The following is a 13437-nucleotide window of genomic DNA, read 5'->3' on the forward strand; positions in this document are numbered from 1 at the left end:
AGGGTGCCAGGTGGAACCTTGATGGGGAGAGATGAGACAGTCCAAGTTTTGGGAGCTTCAGGTAAACTTTTTGTACATTCACATTCCATGTATACATTTTTGTTTGTCCACAGAGAGTATATATAAAATGGGTATGTGCATACACACACGCACATATGCTTGCTGAAATGCAGTGAAAATCACATTGCTTATCCAACGATCTCAATTTTATGAAGAAACTAAACTTCAGAAAATAGGTAGAGGGTAAATCCCAAACTAGAATAGGTTAAACCTCACTTTGAGTCCTGGATATGCCACTAAGGTAATGTGAGCTCTCTGAGCTTCCACTTCTTCTTTAATGAAGACAATGCTAGTATCTATCACTGGAGTTGGTCATGAGGATAAAATAAATGGAAGGTTTAAAGTACTTAGCACAGTACCTGACACATAATAAATGCTCAAAATATTTACCATACCATCATCTTTAGTTGTTTGGACAAACTGGGGCAGAGGTAGGAACTAGGCCATCCAAATAGCAGTCTAAAATATCTTCAGAAAAACTTACTGCATTCACTATTCATTTTCACCACACATTGAGTGCTGCATCAGGAACTGACAAATGTGTTCTGTAACCAGGCATGTTTTAAATACCAGTTTTGGAGTCATATGGTCTCTTTTGCATCTACTTGGTTCTGCCATTGTAGTGCAAAAGCAGCCATCCATGATATGTAAATGAATGGCCATGGCTATGTTTCAATAAAGTTAACAAAGTAAGTGGTGGGCTGGATTGAACCAAGGGATATGGTTTGCTGCCCTTGTACTGGACACTGAGAGCAAGGAGATAAGCTTCTTACCCTCAGTTTGGTCTAGAATATCGTGCAGAGCTATTAGTACTTTTCTAATTTTATAAACCAAATAGTAATGAATTATTCTTCTTGGAGGAATTTGGGGAGAAAATAGAGAAGTGGGACGTGAACCGGGTCTTGGGGAATGAACAGGATTTCATCAAATAGACATACTCTTCTGTAGGCAGAAAAAGCTTTCTAGACAGTGAAAAGAGTTCATGTGGTACAGGAAGGATGGAGTCAAGAAGCTGAAGCAGCTATGTTTAAAAGGACAGTGCTTGACCTTGATCTGGCCTCTGTGCACAACACAGCTGGAAAGAACATTTCTGAATTTCCTAGTTAATAAGGTGACTTTCATGATCTCAGAAATAATGCATTCCTTTTGTCCTTCCTTAAAACACAATATCCTTTTCTCCTACTTCTCCAAAGTCTCTAAAAATGTTTTCTTGTGCGCTGGAGATATGGCCTAGTGGCAAGAGTGCTTGCCTTGTATACATGAAGCTCTGGGTTCGATTCCTCAGCACCAGATATATAGAAAAGGGCCAGAAGTGGTGCTGTGGCTCAAGTGGCAGAGTGCTAGCCTTGAGCAAAAAGAAGCCAGGGACAGTGCTCAGGCCCTGAGTCCAAGGCCCAGAATTGGCAAAAAAAAAAAAAATGTTTTCTTGTTAAAATAATCTGCCCACTGTTTGCCAGGAGGTAGAGTCAGCCTTTGATGAGGGTCCAGAAAATGAATGGACAGCCGTGAACTACATCGCACTAACATGTCCAGTGGTCTGACCACAAAATCTGTCCACTAATATATATGGAATGAGGCTATTTGAAGAGCAGTGGTTGATAAAAGATATAAAGGAGAGGGGATGCTGGCAAAGTTCAGTGAGCACACCTGTCAACCTCCAGGACAAACCCAGAGTCTATCTGAATGTTTCCATATCTCTCTATCATCACTGTCTGCAAACTTTTCCAGGTAACAGAATTTTACCTGTGAACCACCCTGCTAGACTCATGCAAATAGAGCCAAGATGTTGGCAGCCCTTCAATCCATTCTTCTTGACTGTTCAAATTCTCCTTTGTAGAGCCCATGACATTCACTTCCCAGCTTCTGCTTAGGCAGGTACATGATGCAGGAGAAAGGGCATGCTTTTGAAGTTAGAGCACCTTGGATCTCATCCTGACTATGTAACTATGCAGCTGCTTTCATTTAATATCCCTCTCTTTAAAAAATCATTAATTCCTCTCTTAAACAGCTGCTTGCCAAGGTTAAATGAGGTAATGCATATACTTCAGGATTTGGTACAGAATAGATGCTGATAGATTTTACTGCCTTTTCTCTCAAAGTCTGATGGCTTTTTTTCTACTCTCTCATGGATTCTTGAGATAAACCACTCCAGAACTAAAGGGTTATAGTTGGATTTTCTTGATTGCGCTGAAACTTTGTCTTGTAATGTCTCCAAACGGCTTCAGTTTGGAGATATAAAGTTAACAATGCCAGGTTTGCTTTTTCTGAAGCTTTTGACTTAGTGATTGAATGAATCTATTCAAGATCTACTAAGTGTTTTATTTCTTCAACCCGAACAACACGTCTGCTTTATATCCTTTCCTTTTTAGTATGTACTAATCCTGGGGATTGAACTCAGGAAGCTTTTATGCTCTCTACCACTTGAGCCACAGCTCTACTTCTGGCTTTTTTGGTGGTTAATTGCAGATAAGAGTCTCATGGATGCTCCTGCCCAGGCTGGCTTCAAACCATGATCCTCAGATCTCAGCCTCCTGGATAACTAGGTTTATAGGCATGAGCTACCAGCACCCTGCAAGATCCTTTCTTATATGACCTAATTTACAGGTTTCTTTCATTCTTATCACTCTTTATTTTATTCATGCTTTCTTAACAGGAATTGGATAATGTGGTCTAGCTAAGTTTGGGCTATGAGGGTGCCTTGGAGCAGTGGAATAGCTCAGCCATACAACCCATGCTTGTTTATTGAATGACTGACTGACCTAGGTTAGGTGTTGTACTAGGGCACTTGGGGATACAGAGTCAAGTCAGCCATCGTCCTTGACTTCCAGCTGTCAGTAGGGTAGTAAGCTCCACATTAACTTTGTGAATGGACTAGGGTTGATTCTTTTTGCCTGTCTAATCTAGGGAAAGATTCCAAAAGATAAATGGGATTCAACTTGGATGTGGGAAAGTGAGTTAAATGTGACCATATATACAGATATTTGGGAGTGAAACGGGTACCATAGAAGAAGGTGAAGGCATAGGAAGACGCCTTATGTTGGGACTAGAGGTAAAATGTGTCTCTTCCTCTGTATGCTGTGTAGAGATGGAGATGGAGTAGAGAGAAAGACAGGAACTCAGGCAAGAAGGTAACAAGGATATGAATTCTCTCACCTGCAGGGCAGCAAGCCAGACCTCAGCCCTGTCTGCAGCGTGTGTGGGCTGTCCTCCCTTCTGGCCAGAGATCTCCAATCTTGAGGGCAGATGCATTGCTATCCATTGCAGCCCAGAGATTTAGGTGTGGTCCTGTGGGCTTGTTTACACCCAGTCTTCATTTGCTGATATTCAAATGACTTTTGATGCTGTGACTTGCTCTTCAAACATCACAGAATATTTTTATACAATGTAACTTTTGATATGGCAGATATTTAGTTACCTTTCCCATCTCACCTTTGGCTTTGCACAGGACTTTGTCCTAGCTCTCCTGGCAATCAGGGATGGCACTACAAAGATGTGGCATCTCAGCAGCAGCAGCGTTTTCATCATTCACTGAACAGACAAGGGGAACAGACAAGGGTGAAAGAGAATTTTACAGAGACTAGCACATGCAAATGAGTTTACAAGGAAAATCTTAACGGAAGTTACTGAACTTCTTTGAGCATCTCTTTCTTTCTGTTTCTTCTTCTGGGATAATTAAGAGCATGGCATTGTGGTACGTGCCTCTAGTCATAGCTACTTAAGAGGCCTAAGGTCAGAGGATCACTTGAGCCTAATAATTTGAGACCAGCCTAGGAAACCTAGGAAACATTGCTTTCCCTAGAAAGCAAGTAGGATGTTTATACTATCCTCATCATCACTTAGTAAATGCCCGTGGCTCCTAACCTAACTACTTTCAATAATGAGGTTAGCTCTTCTTGAAATACTCAGCACACAGGATTGAGTTCCTTGCCTCTCAATGCTGCTGTTGATGAAGAGCCCTTCCTGAGGCCCAGGTATGGCTGGTGTTGGTTTGAAATGCTTAACAAGTATTTATTTAAAGTAGAAAAATGATGCATAAGATCTAAAAACAGTAGCCCTTCACTCCCAGGAAACTTGCTGCCATAAACCTTCTGTGATGGACCCTCTATATAGTAAACATTCAGTGACATCAAGATACAGAAGTACATGAAGATTCACACCTGTGCAAGGATTCTGATATCCTGACACATCCAAACATACAAGCGATATACTCACTACGATAATAACACACGCTTGCAGGCACACATGGACTATAATAGTCACTTATGCACAGATATAGAAAGGTCCACAATTCATGCCCTAGAGAAAAATATTCAATATTAACATGAAGACAGAGATGGAAACACAACATTCCCTCCCTCCCTCCCTCCTCCCCCTCTCTCTCTCTTTCTTGCCTCTTGCCACAGTTATTCCTGCCTTAACAGAGTAGGAGTGGGCAGTGATTAAGGAGCAAAACCTTCATCTGCATCATTGTAGTCATTCCTGGAGGGTTCTGTCCTCATCCTTGAATCCAGTCTCCTTCCGGATAATCCAGATACTTGTCTAGATGACGTCCCAAGTAGCTTTCTCTTCAACACAGTTTTGACCCAAAACAAGACCTTTTTATTTCTCACTCATTTTCTTTCTCCAACTCATTCAGCAGTCTTTAATATTGCATCTGTTCCATGCCAGACAGGTACTTGAACACCAGTGCAGGAAGAATTTCAGAATCATAGTAAAAGAGTTTTCCTTGCTCAGACAAACATATATACAATCCCCCCAGGATACCAAACTCAAATACAGTGACAACAGGGGCTAAACCATAGGAACAATAAACAAAAAGAAAAGGAATTTTTGCAGACCATGTCTGCAAAACAAAAAACTTCTTGTCATATGTTATTTCCACAGGTTTGGGTCAGCAACCTTACATTATGTATCTAAAACCAAACAACTACTAAACATAAAGAGGTCTAGAATAGACAATAGCTCAACAGCTATGTACATATGATCATATAAGACAAGGATAAGCAAAAACAACTCCAAGAGAAGGACACAGGAGGACTCTATTGTTGACATTACATTTAAAGTTCTAGGTGAGTTTCCTTTGGTGTACGTCACGTGGTTACTGTATATGATTTTGGTACACTGGGTATTGTATATATGCCTACCTGATCTAGGGAAGGGAAAGAAAAACAAGGGTGTAAGATATCATAAGATATGAACTCACTGCCCTACTATGTAACTGTACCCCTTTTGTACAACACACTGCCAACAAAATTTAATTAATAAAAAAGGGAAAAAAGAAAAATCATTGATAAGAAAAAAAGAAAAAGAAATAATTTCACATAGTATGTTAAAAATAACAACAATGACAAACCACTTGTTTCCATATCTCGGGGTTCATTTTGCTTAGCATCATCTTATGTGATCATATGTACATATCTATTGAGCTGATTATCTGAATTAGGGAAGGGAAGGGGAACATCAAAATGGTGGGACAAAGGGTAAAAGGCAAATCAATGCAACAGCAATACTTACAAGACAATATGTTGCAAACTAGCTGTACAACTGGGGGTGGGAGGTATTGGGGAGGAGGGGAGAGGGAGAGAAATGAAGGCAGAGGTAGTAAGTTTGACAAGAAATGTACTCACTACCTTACATATGGAACTGTAACACTTCTGTATATCAGCTTGACAATAAAAATTAAAATAAAAAAGTTTGCCCTCTTATCTTGCTATCAGACAACTGACAATGAGTTTTAAGTGTCACCTTCCCCATATCATAAGCAGGAGAAGCTAGGCCCATAGAACTCTGTGACTGAAAACCATTCAGCCATCTGATTGCTGAACCAGCCAAGATTCCAACTACAGGCTCGCAGTCCCACATGTAGTTCAACCCACTTCCATGCACTCGGCACACACTGGCCAGTACTCCCTTAGACACTTGATTTACCTTCTTTGTCTTCCTGCTACTGATTATTCTCCCTGCCAGCAAGCCTCCTGTCTGACATCCCACCTGTGATTGTGAGGGGCTCTGCTGTCTAGAGCACATACTCAGAGGATGGTCTGCTTGCAGCAGAGGAAGAATTGGCTTGCTAACGCCCTGGAGAAGGTTTTCTACCACCGCCAATGTGGGAGGAGTGACCTACAGGCAGAGGAGGTCACCCACTAATTAACCAAGAAAGTCTATGGGGAGCCATAGTGGCCTCTGCAGCCCTCAGCCCCATGAGGACTTCTCCACTCTCAGCCAGCTTGGCTTCTGCTCTCCTGTGCTGCTAGGGACAGAGTGGGAGAGGAAGAACAAGAGTTTGGGGAATGTATACTTAGACAGATGCTTCTCAGTGTGGTAGCCCATTTACTAAAGCACTGTGCTCAGAGAATGCCCCTCCTCTGACTCCTTTCTAAAGTGAAGAAGGTTAAAGACTCACAGCCAGGATCCCTGGGCTCTTCCTCCCTAGCTTTCCCCACCTGTAGCTATGACCACTGTCCCTAGACTGCTGCCTCACTATGCAACCTTGTAGATGGCGGAGCTCCTCCTGATTGCACCCTGAGGAGAGCACCGTGACAGGAACTAGATGCCTGTCTCCCAGTATGGACTTTAGAAGCTCTTCCCTGAACCCTGGGCATACCCCAGGCCTCAGACAGCCCACCTCAGATCCCAAGGAGAGAAGGAAGGAAGGATCTAGAGTTCCTGGCAGTCACCTCAGGCCAGTAGGACTAGAATCAGGGCACAGGAGCCTCATCTCCTGTGTGGAGCTCCTCTTGATGGACTTGAGGTTTGCTGCCCACTCACTCCCTAGTCAACCTATGCATGCCATGATCTCAGAGCTGTCCAGTGAATTCCAGAACAAGATGGTTTATGTTCTCAGTTCCAAAGTCTTCCGAGTGCCCTGATGTCCTAGCTGGACCAGTGTCTCCTGAGAACAGCCCCCTCCCCTTGTCTTCCCTTCCTCTACCTGGAGTGACTCCTAATGCTTGTGGAGTTGAGAGTCCGATCCCATAGATGAACTTCCCTAGCTCAACTATTGGTTTACGTAGCATTTATCCATTGTCCATGGCATGGACAGCCCTTATGGTCTCCCATGAGTCCCAGAGAAGTCTTGGAATGAGGGAGGTATTCAGGTTCAATGGACTTGCTCTTAGGCAAGCCACTTCTTTATGTGTCTAAATTTCCTCATTGGTAAATTCAGAAGTATGAACTGATGGTGTGTGATTATCCCTTCATGTTTGAGTATATATAACTGAAGATGTGACCGTAATGTTAAGTTTAAAAAGAGAAGACATGGACACAAATGATTACAATGCAGGACAGTAAGTGCCATAGGGGCTTGAATAGAAGAATGGAATGGTTTGGGAATATGGGAAGTATCTGGGAGCCACGGTGTATGTAGAAGGGACACAGGAAAATGCCAGAGAAGGAAGGAAGATGCTCCTGCAAGTTCCTAGTAGGAGAGAAGCATCCCAAGTTTGTTGAGACTCTTGCAAAGTTATGCTCTTAATTTCTGTAAGAACTTGAAGAGTTTTAAAAATACACAAATGACACTTGGTTTTTTTCCCCCAGATCAAGGGAAAAGATTCCATGCCAACCCTTAGCTTCTTTGTCATGCAGGAATGGTGAAAATAGTTTCAACTCCTCTATTACATTTTAACAAAATTCCAGGGTACTCTCCCCACCCCTACATTAGGACCTCAAAACATCCTCCCGGCTGTCCCTGTTATTTCCTTTTTTTTTTTTTCCAGAAGTGCTTCATAGCCTCACAGTGAAAAGTAAGTTCAACCACTTATTAGATGTAGGATCTTGAGGTAGGTATTGTTATTGTTACAGTTTAAAAAATCAAATCCTTTATAAAATTCTTTTTTTTTTGAGACAGTCACACTATCTAGCCCAGGTTGACCTTGAACTTGTAATCTTCCTGCCTCTGTTTACCAAGTGCAGGGATTGTAGGTATGTACCACCATGTTGGGCTTGGGTCAGATTTCATTTAAGTGCTTTTAGTTTTGAGTTCCTTGTCTGTGTGACAGAGATAATACTAATATTGACTGCAAAGGGTCATTGGGCAGATTCAATGGACACATAACACCAAAGCACGGGACTTGGTTCACTGTGAAATCCACAGTGTCTAGAACACCTGCATGTAGCATGTGGCTTCATCGGTACTTACTGAATGACTGTATTAGTAAGTGCACAGAGTACATGAAGCTGGGAGCAGACAAATGAAGTGAGAAAGGCTGGGCGAATACAGTCATTATATTCCATGTTCACATGTGGAAATGGAAGCACAGAGCTTGAGAGGACAGAAGGCATTGGGAAGATGGGGGAAAACAATGGGAAGGGTGGTCAATTAAGATGCATTAAACTTAGAAACTGATTTGTTCAATTGAAACTCCTTGTACATTATTTAAAGGTAATAAAAAAGAAATTAAGTAAATAAACCAAATAATACACAAAGCCTGAATTTTAACTACCTAATCATTTTAGGTATATAGTTCTAGAATTAAGTATTGTTTTGCTCTCCAAATTTACTTATTTTAGAAAAATATTCTCCCCTCCACTTTCTGCTTCTACACCTTTCCTTCAGCATAGACAAACATACACCTATCACCTACCTAGTTTTATAATCTGTCGCCATCTATTCATCCACCCACACACATACACATAGTAAATATATAGAAATATATATTTCTATGGCAGAGGATTTTGTATCCTAGCCAAGCAAGTAATTGCATTTGTGTTATTCTGTTCTAATAACCACCTGATGGTGGGTGCATTTCCTTTTCATTTTCAAACATAGACTGTAAATTTTAAAATATTGACCACATCTAGTAAGCTTTGCAGAACTTAAATTTTAAAACACTGATCACATCCAAGCTGAAGTTTGCAGTTTTTCACAAAGTAGACATGGCACAAGCTATTTAATCATGGTTATAATAGCAAACAAATTAATTGTTAAGGATAGGATGTCAATTGAAGCCCTTTTTCTCTCTTTGAAGATTTTCCTAAGAATCCAGAGAGAAAATCAGTGTCAAAGAGGTTAACATTTCTGTAATTACAGTTGTAGAAAAGAATGCCATAAAGTAAACTTTTTACTAATTACCAGAGGCTGAAGGTGTGTCAAAACCATAGTGATATATTGCCATTACTGTTTTTAATGTTCATTTTTCTTTTTTTAATTTATAGTTCTGTAGAAAACAATCTATTTTAATTTCCTTTGGTCGTTCAGTGCATTTTCTACAATGATCTCAGGTGTACCTGTGCTACCTATGTGTTATGATTTTGAGCTGTAAGTACTGTTTTTTCAAATGAGAAAATAAATCTGCATGAATAATGCACTCTTTGTTGGGGGGGGGTTGATTATTTTTAACCAAGCATGTTTTTTAATGGTTATCTTCAAATAGTTGTATAAAGGGATTTCAATTTAACAATGCCAATTTAAGTATACAGTACATCTTGATCAGAGTCACCCTTTCCATCATTTCTCCTTTTCGCCATCTACCCTATCCCACTCATCTTCTCAAGTTTCCTACTTCAGTTTCCATATATCTGCATTGAGTGTTATAGCTGTATTTTTTACCTTTCATCTTTTCATCTAGTCCCTTCATTCAAGACATATTTCAGCTTCTTGGCATTCATTTTTTTGGACTGTTAGTGGTTCAAAAGGTTTACTTTATGGGATCTCATTTCTGCATATACTATCTTTTAGTTTGATGTGTTTGCATATGGTCCTCTGTTTTCTGGTATGTTTATGTTTTAGATCTAACTTCCACATATGAAAGAAAGCATGTGCCTTTTGTCTCTCTGAGTCTGGCTTACTTCATTCAATGTAGTTTTTTGCCAATTCTATTTCTATGCAAATGACATTATATTTCCTAATGGATGAATAAAATTCCTTATACATAGATCTCATTGATATCTGTACATCATTATTGATATGTACAGTAATATATTTACAGTATATACAGTAATATATTTACACATTTTAATTATATACATTACTTACATACATTTTATTGATTGTCTTTTCAATTGTGGGGCAGAAGGATGCATTCTTTTTTTTTTTTTTTTGGCCAGTCCTGGGGCTTGGACTCAGGGCCTGAGCACTGTCCCTGGCTTCTTTTTGTTCAAGGCTAGCACTCTGCCACTTGAGCCACAGCGCCACTTCTGGCCATTTTCTGTATATGTGGTGCTGGGGAATTGAACCCAGGGCCTCATGTATACGAGGCAAGCGTTCTTGCCACTAGGCCATATCCCCAGCCCCAAGGATGCATTCTTGTCTCTGTGTCTTGTAGTGCAGAAGAAGTTACATGAGTGCTGCCATCTTTAAAATAGAGTAACCATAGAATAAGGAATATGCATTGACACATCTGAATCTCAGAGCACGAAGCACACTATTAGGCATAGAAAACATTGTAATGTAGGAATCAAGACTTCCCACTAGGCAGTCCATAAAGAAATAATATCAATTTGTCAAAAATTGTCAGGGGAGGCTAGGAATGTGGCTTAGTGGTAGAGTGCTTGCCTAGCAAGCACAAAGCCCTGAGTTCGATTCTTTAGTACCACATAAACAGAAAACACTGGAAGTGGTGCTTTGGCTCAAGTAGTAGAGCACTAGCCTTGAGTAAAAAGAAGCTAAGGGACAGTGCTCAAGCCCTGAGTTCAAGCCCCAGGACTGGCAAAAAAAAAAATTGTCAGGGGGTTCTTAATAGAAATAACTTGTTGCTTTATCCCACATCTGCATTTACATAGATTTCACTGTTGATAACTAAACATTTTTGTTCCTTCCAAATTACTTTTGCCTCTGTAGACCATTACATATTAATTATAACTCAACACGGAGAGCAAAACTGACAGGACTATACACAAAATTGCAATTTAAGGAACCAAAAGGAAGTACCTTGGCAGGCTAAATACTCCCACCAAAGATGCTCACTTTTAAAAATAATAGTGTGAAGGAAATGAAAGAAATATCCAGCAAAATGTTTAAAGGTCTTCAATACTCTTAAAAAAACATTTGAAGGGAAGACAATATTTTCAACAAGGATATGTTATTCTCCTATCTCATACTATTCAGGATCCAGATTTATGTAGAGATTTGAAAGTACGACATCTACCTGAATGCATACAGATACAGATATATAGATATAACACTATATACATAATATATACACATCAACTGAGATAATATATATATAGAGAGAGAAGTTTATATTGATATTTATATATATTCAGATTAGACCTACAAGTGTTGAATGATAACTTATGAAGACTTTCAAGAGAATACGTGTCTCTAAGGGAGAGGTTGCTGATGTAACTTTTTGCTGCTGGGCAACTGAATGAGCTGGAATTGCCACACTGGAAAGCCTGCCAGCTGTGGCAGACTGGAAGTCAGGTTCTGGTAAAATGATATATCCACAGATATTCTCATCTGCTGTTTGCCGGCAGCTGTGCCAGTAGCTGATTAAAGACTAGAGTTCTGGTTTACACAAGCAAAATTGGTGTCAGTATCTTGTCCAGTGCTTAAATACAGAGTAAGTAGGCTGTGATGTTTCTGACCTGATGTGGTCCCAGGTTATAGTTTTGGGCAACAGTTACTTGGTGAATGCTTTGACCCATGTAGTTTCCATCATGTGAATGAACTGAATATATCTGCATTGGAACCCCAGCAAATGTAAATGGGTAATATGCTGGAGGACAGAGCTTTGAACACACTGAACACACGAACGCTTCATTCACCAATTTATATAGTTCCAGAGCTTTTAAGACGTTTACATTCAACTCAGAAAATTCTGAATTCTTCCTACCAATATCTTCAGGTTTCTCATTGATAACTGAGCCTTTCTCTTGGTAGATATCTTTTAAGTCCAAGAGGCCTTGGAAGTTTGGCCTTGCATCTGTTAGATCCACACTCTGGAGTTTCTGCAGGGTTTTGTCCTATTCTCATCTATATAAATAGGCTCAGATTCTGATTTCAGACTCTGATATCATCATCAATTATATTCAGTCTGTCCACTGCTGTGGCCTGAGACTCTATGTTTAAATTCGCTGTTATAAAAATTTGATGGGGGGGCTGGGGATATAGCCTAGTGGCAAGAGTACCTGCCTCGGATACACGAGGCCCTAGGTTCGATTCCCCAGCACCACATATACAGAAAACGGCCAGAAGCGGCGCTGTGGCTCAAGTGGCAGAGTGCTAGCCTTGAGCGGGAAGAAGCCAGGGACAGTGCTCAGGCCCAGAGTCCAAGGCCCAGGACTGGCCAAAAAAAAAAAAAAAAAATTTGATGGGAAGAGTCCTGTTCCTGTGTGATTCTCTCCCCAAACTGGCATCACCATCATCAATAGTAATTTCACCACATTTAAAGGGGGATTCATTGTCCTCAATGGATTCGAAATCACATGAAGTTCTCACAATCTGTGCAGCCTTATTGTTTTAGCTGAATTTCTGCTTTGGATGTAAAGGTTTTGTGTCCATGTGTTGCTGTTTCTGCCATCAAAAGAATAATAGCTTTAGCAATGCATTCATATTTTTTGTTCTTGCTACATGACCTACAGCTCTTGGAAGTGGCTGAAAAAGTCTGAGAACCTGCTGGAAGAAAGAGTAATTCCTTCCTTTCATAGATTGGATAGCTGCAGATATTAAACTAAATGGAGGGTCTTTCTGAAATTCTTCTGACCATGCCACCACTGAAGATTTTATTTTTTCACATACTTTAGGATGAACCTTAGTTTTTACAACAGCACATACTTCTCTTGAAAAATCACAGGATCATAACTGCTGAATGAATATCGTCCCACAATTTTCCCCAAGAAGAGTCAATGCCTGCAGAGCCATGTGAAGAACCTTATGATTTACTTTTTCCATGATGTTTTTGGGTAATCTTCTGCTCCACTGAGTGCTCCCAACTTGGTCACAAATGTCCATAATAAGATTCCAGTCTTCTGTGACCTTACGTTCATTTGTGACTTTTTCCATTTTTTGCTCAAGTGGGTGGGCACTGGACAGAGGTCAAGGCCCAAGCTCTCCTAACTGTGGTCTGGCTAAGGCTCCACAGAGGCTTCCCTCTAGGTGAAGGGCACTTTTGCCCTTAGCTGTCTAACTTCGTGCCTGACAGACTGGCCCCCAGTTCATGCTCTTCCCTCGCCCTGCCTACAACCCCTCTACTGGGGAAAGGTCCCACCAACCTTGAGCATCTTCCCAATGTACTTGTCGCTGCCATCTTCCAGGAGGAGGCCACAACCCCCACCCAGCTACTTGCAGAGGTTAGGCAACCACCAAGGCCACCTTTGCATAGCTAGGACCCTGGAGCCGCACAGCAGAGGACATTCAGGGTAGAAGTTGTCACTTCTGCCAAGATTTCCTCCTTAGGTTAGATAGAACCAAAAAAGGGGTGTCAGGAAGTGGGGGTG

General features: G+C 40.8%; 1 pseudogene; it reads right to left on the bottom strand.

Annotated features, from left to right (window-relative positions):
- Nucleotides 1-3514: 3514 nt before the first annotated feature.
- LOC125365821 lies at nucleotides 3515-13030 on the bottom strand (annotated as a pseudogene).
- Between the last annotated feature and the right edge of the window lie 407 nt (nucleotides 13031-13437).

The sequence above is a fragment of the Perognathus longimembris genome, chromosome 17 (assembly GCF_023159225.1).
Source record: "Perognathus longimembris pacificus isolate PPM17 chromosome 17, ASM2315922v1, whole genome shotgun sequence".
In the NCBI taxonomy this organism is placed as follows: domain Eukaryota; kingdom Metazoa; phylum Chordata; class Mammalia; order Rodentia; family Heteromyidae; genus Perognathus; species Perognathus longimembris.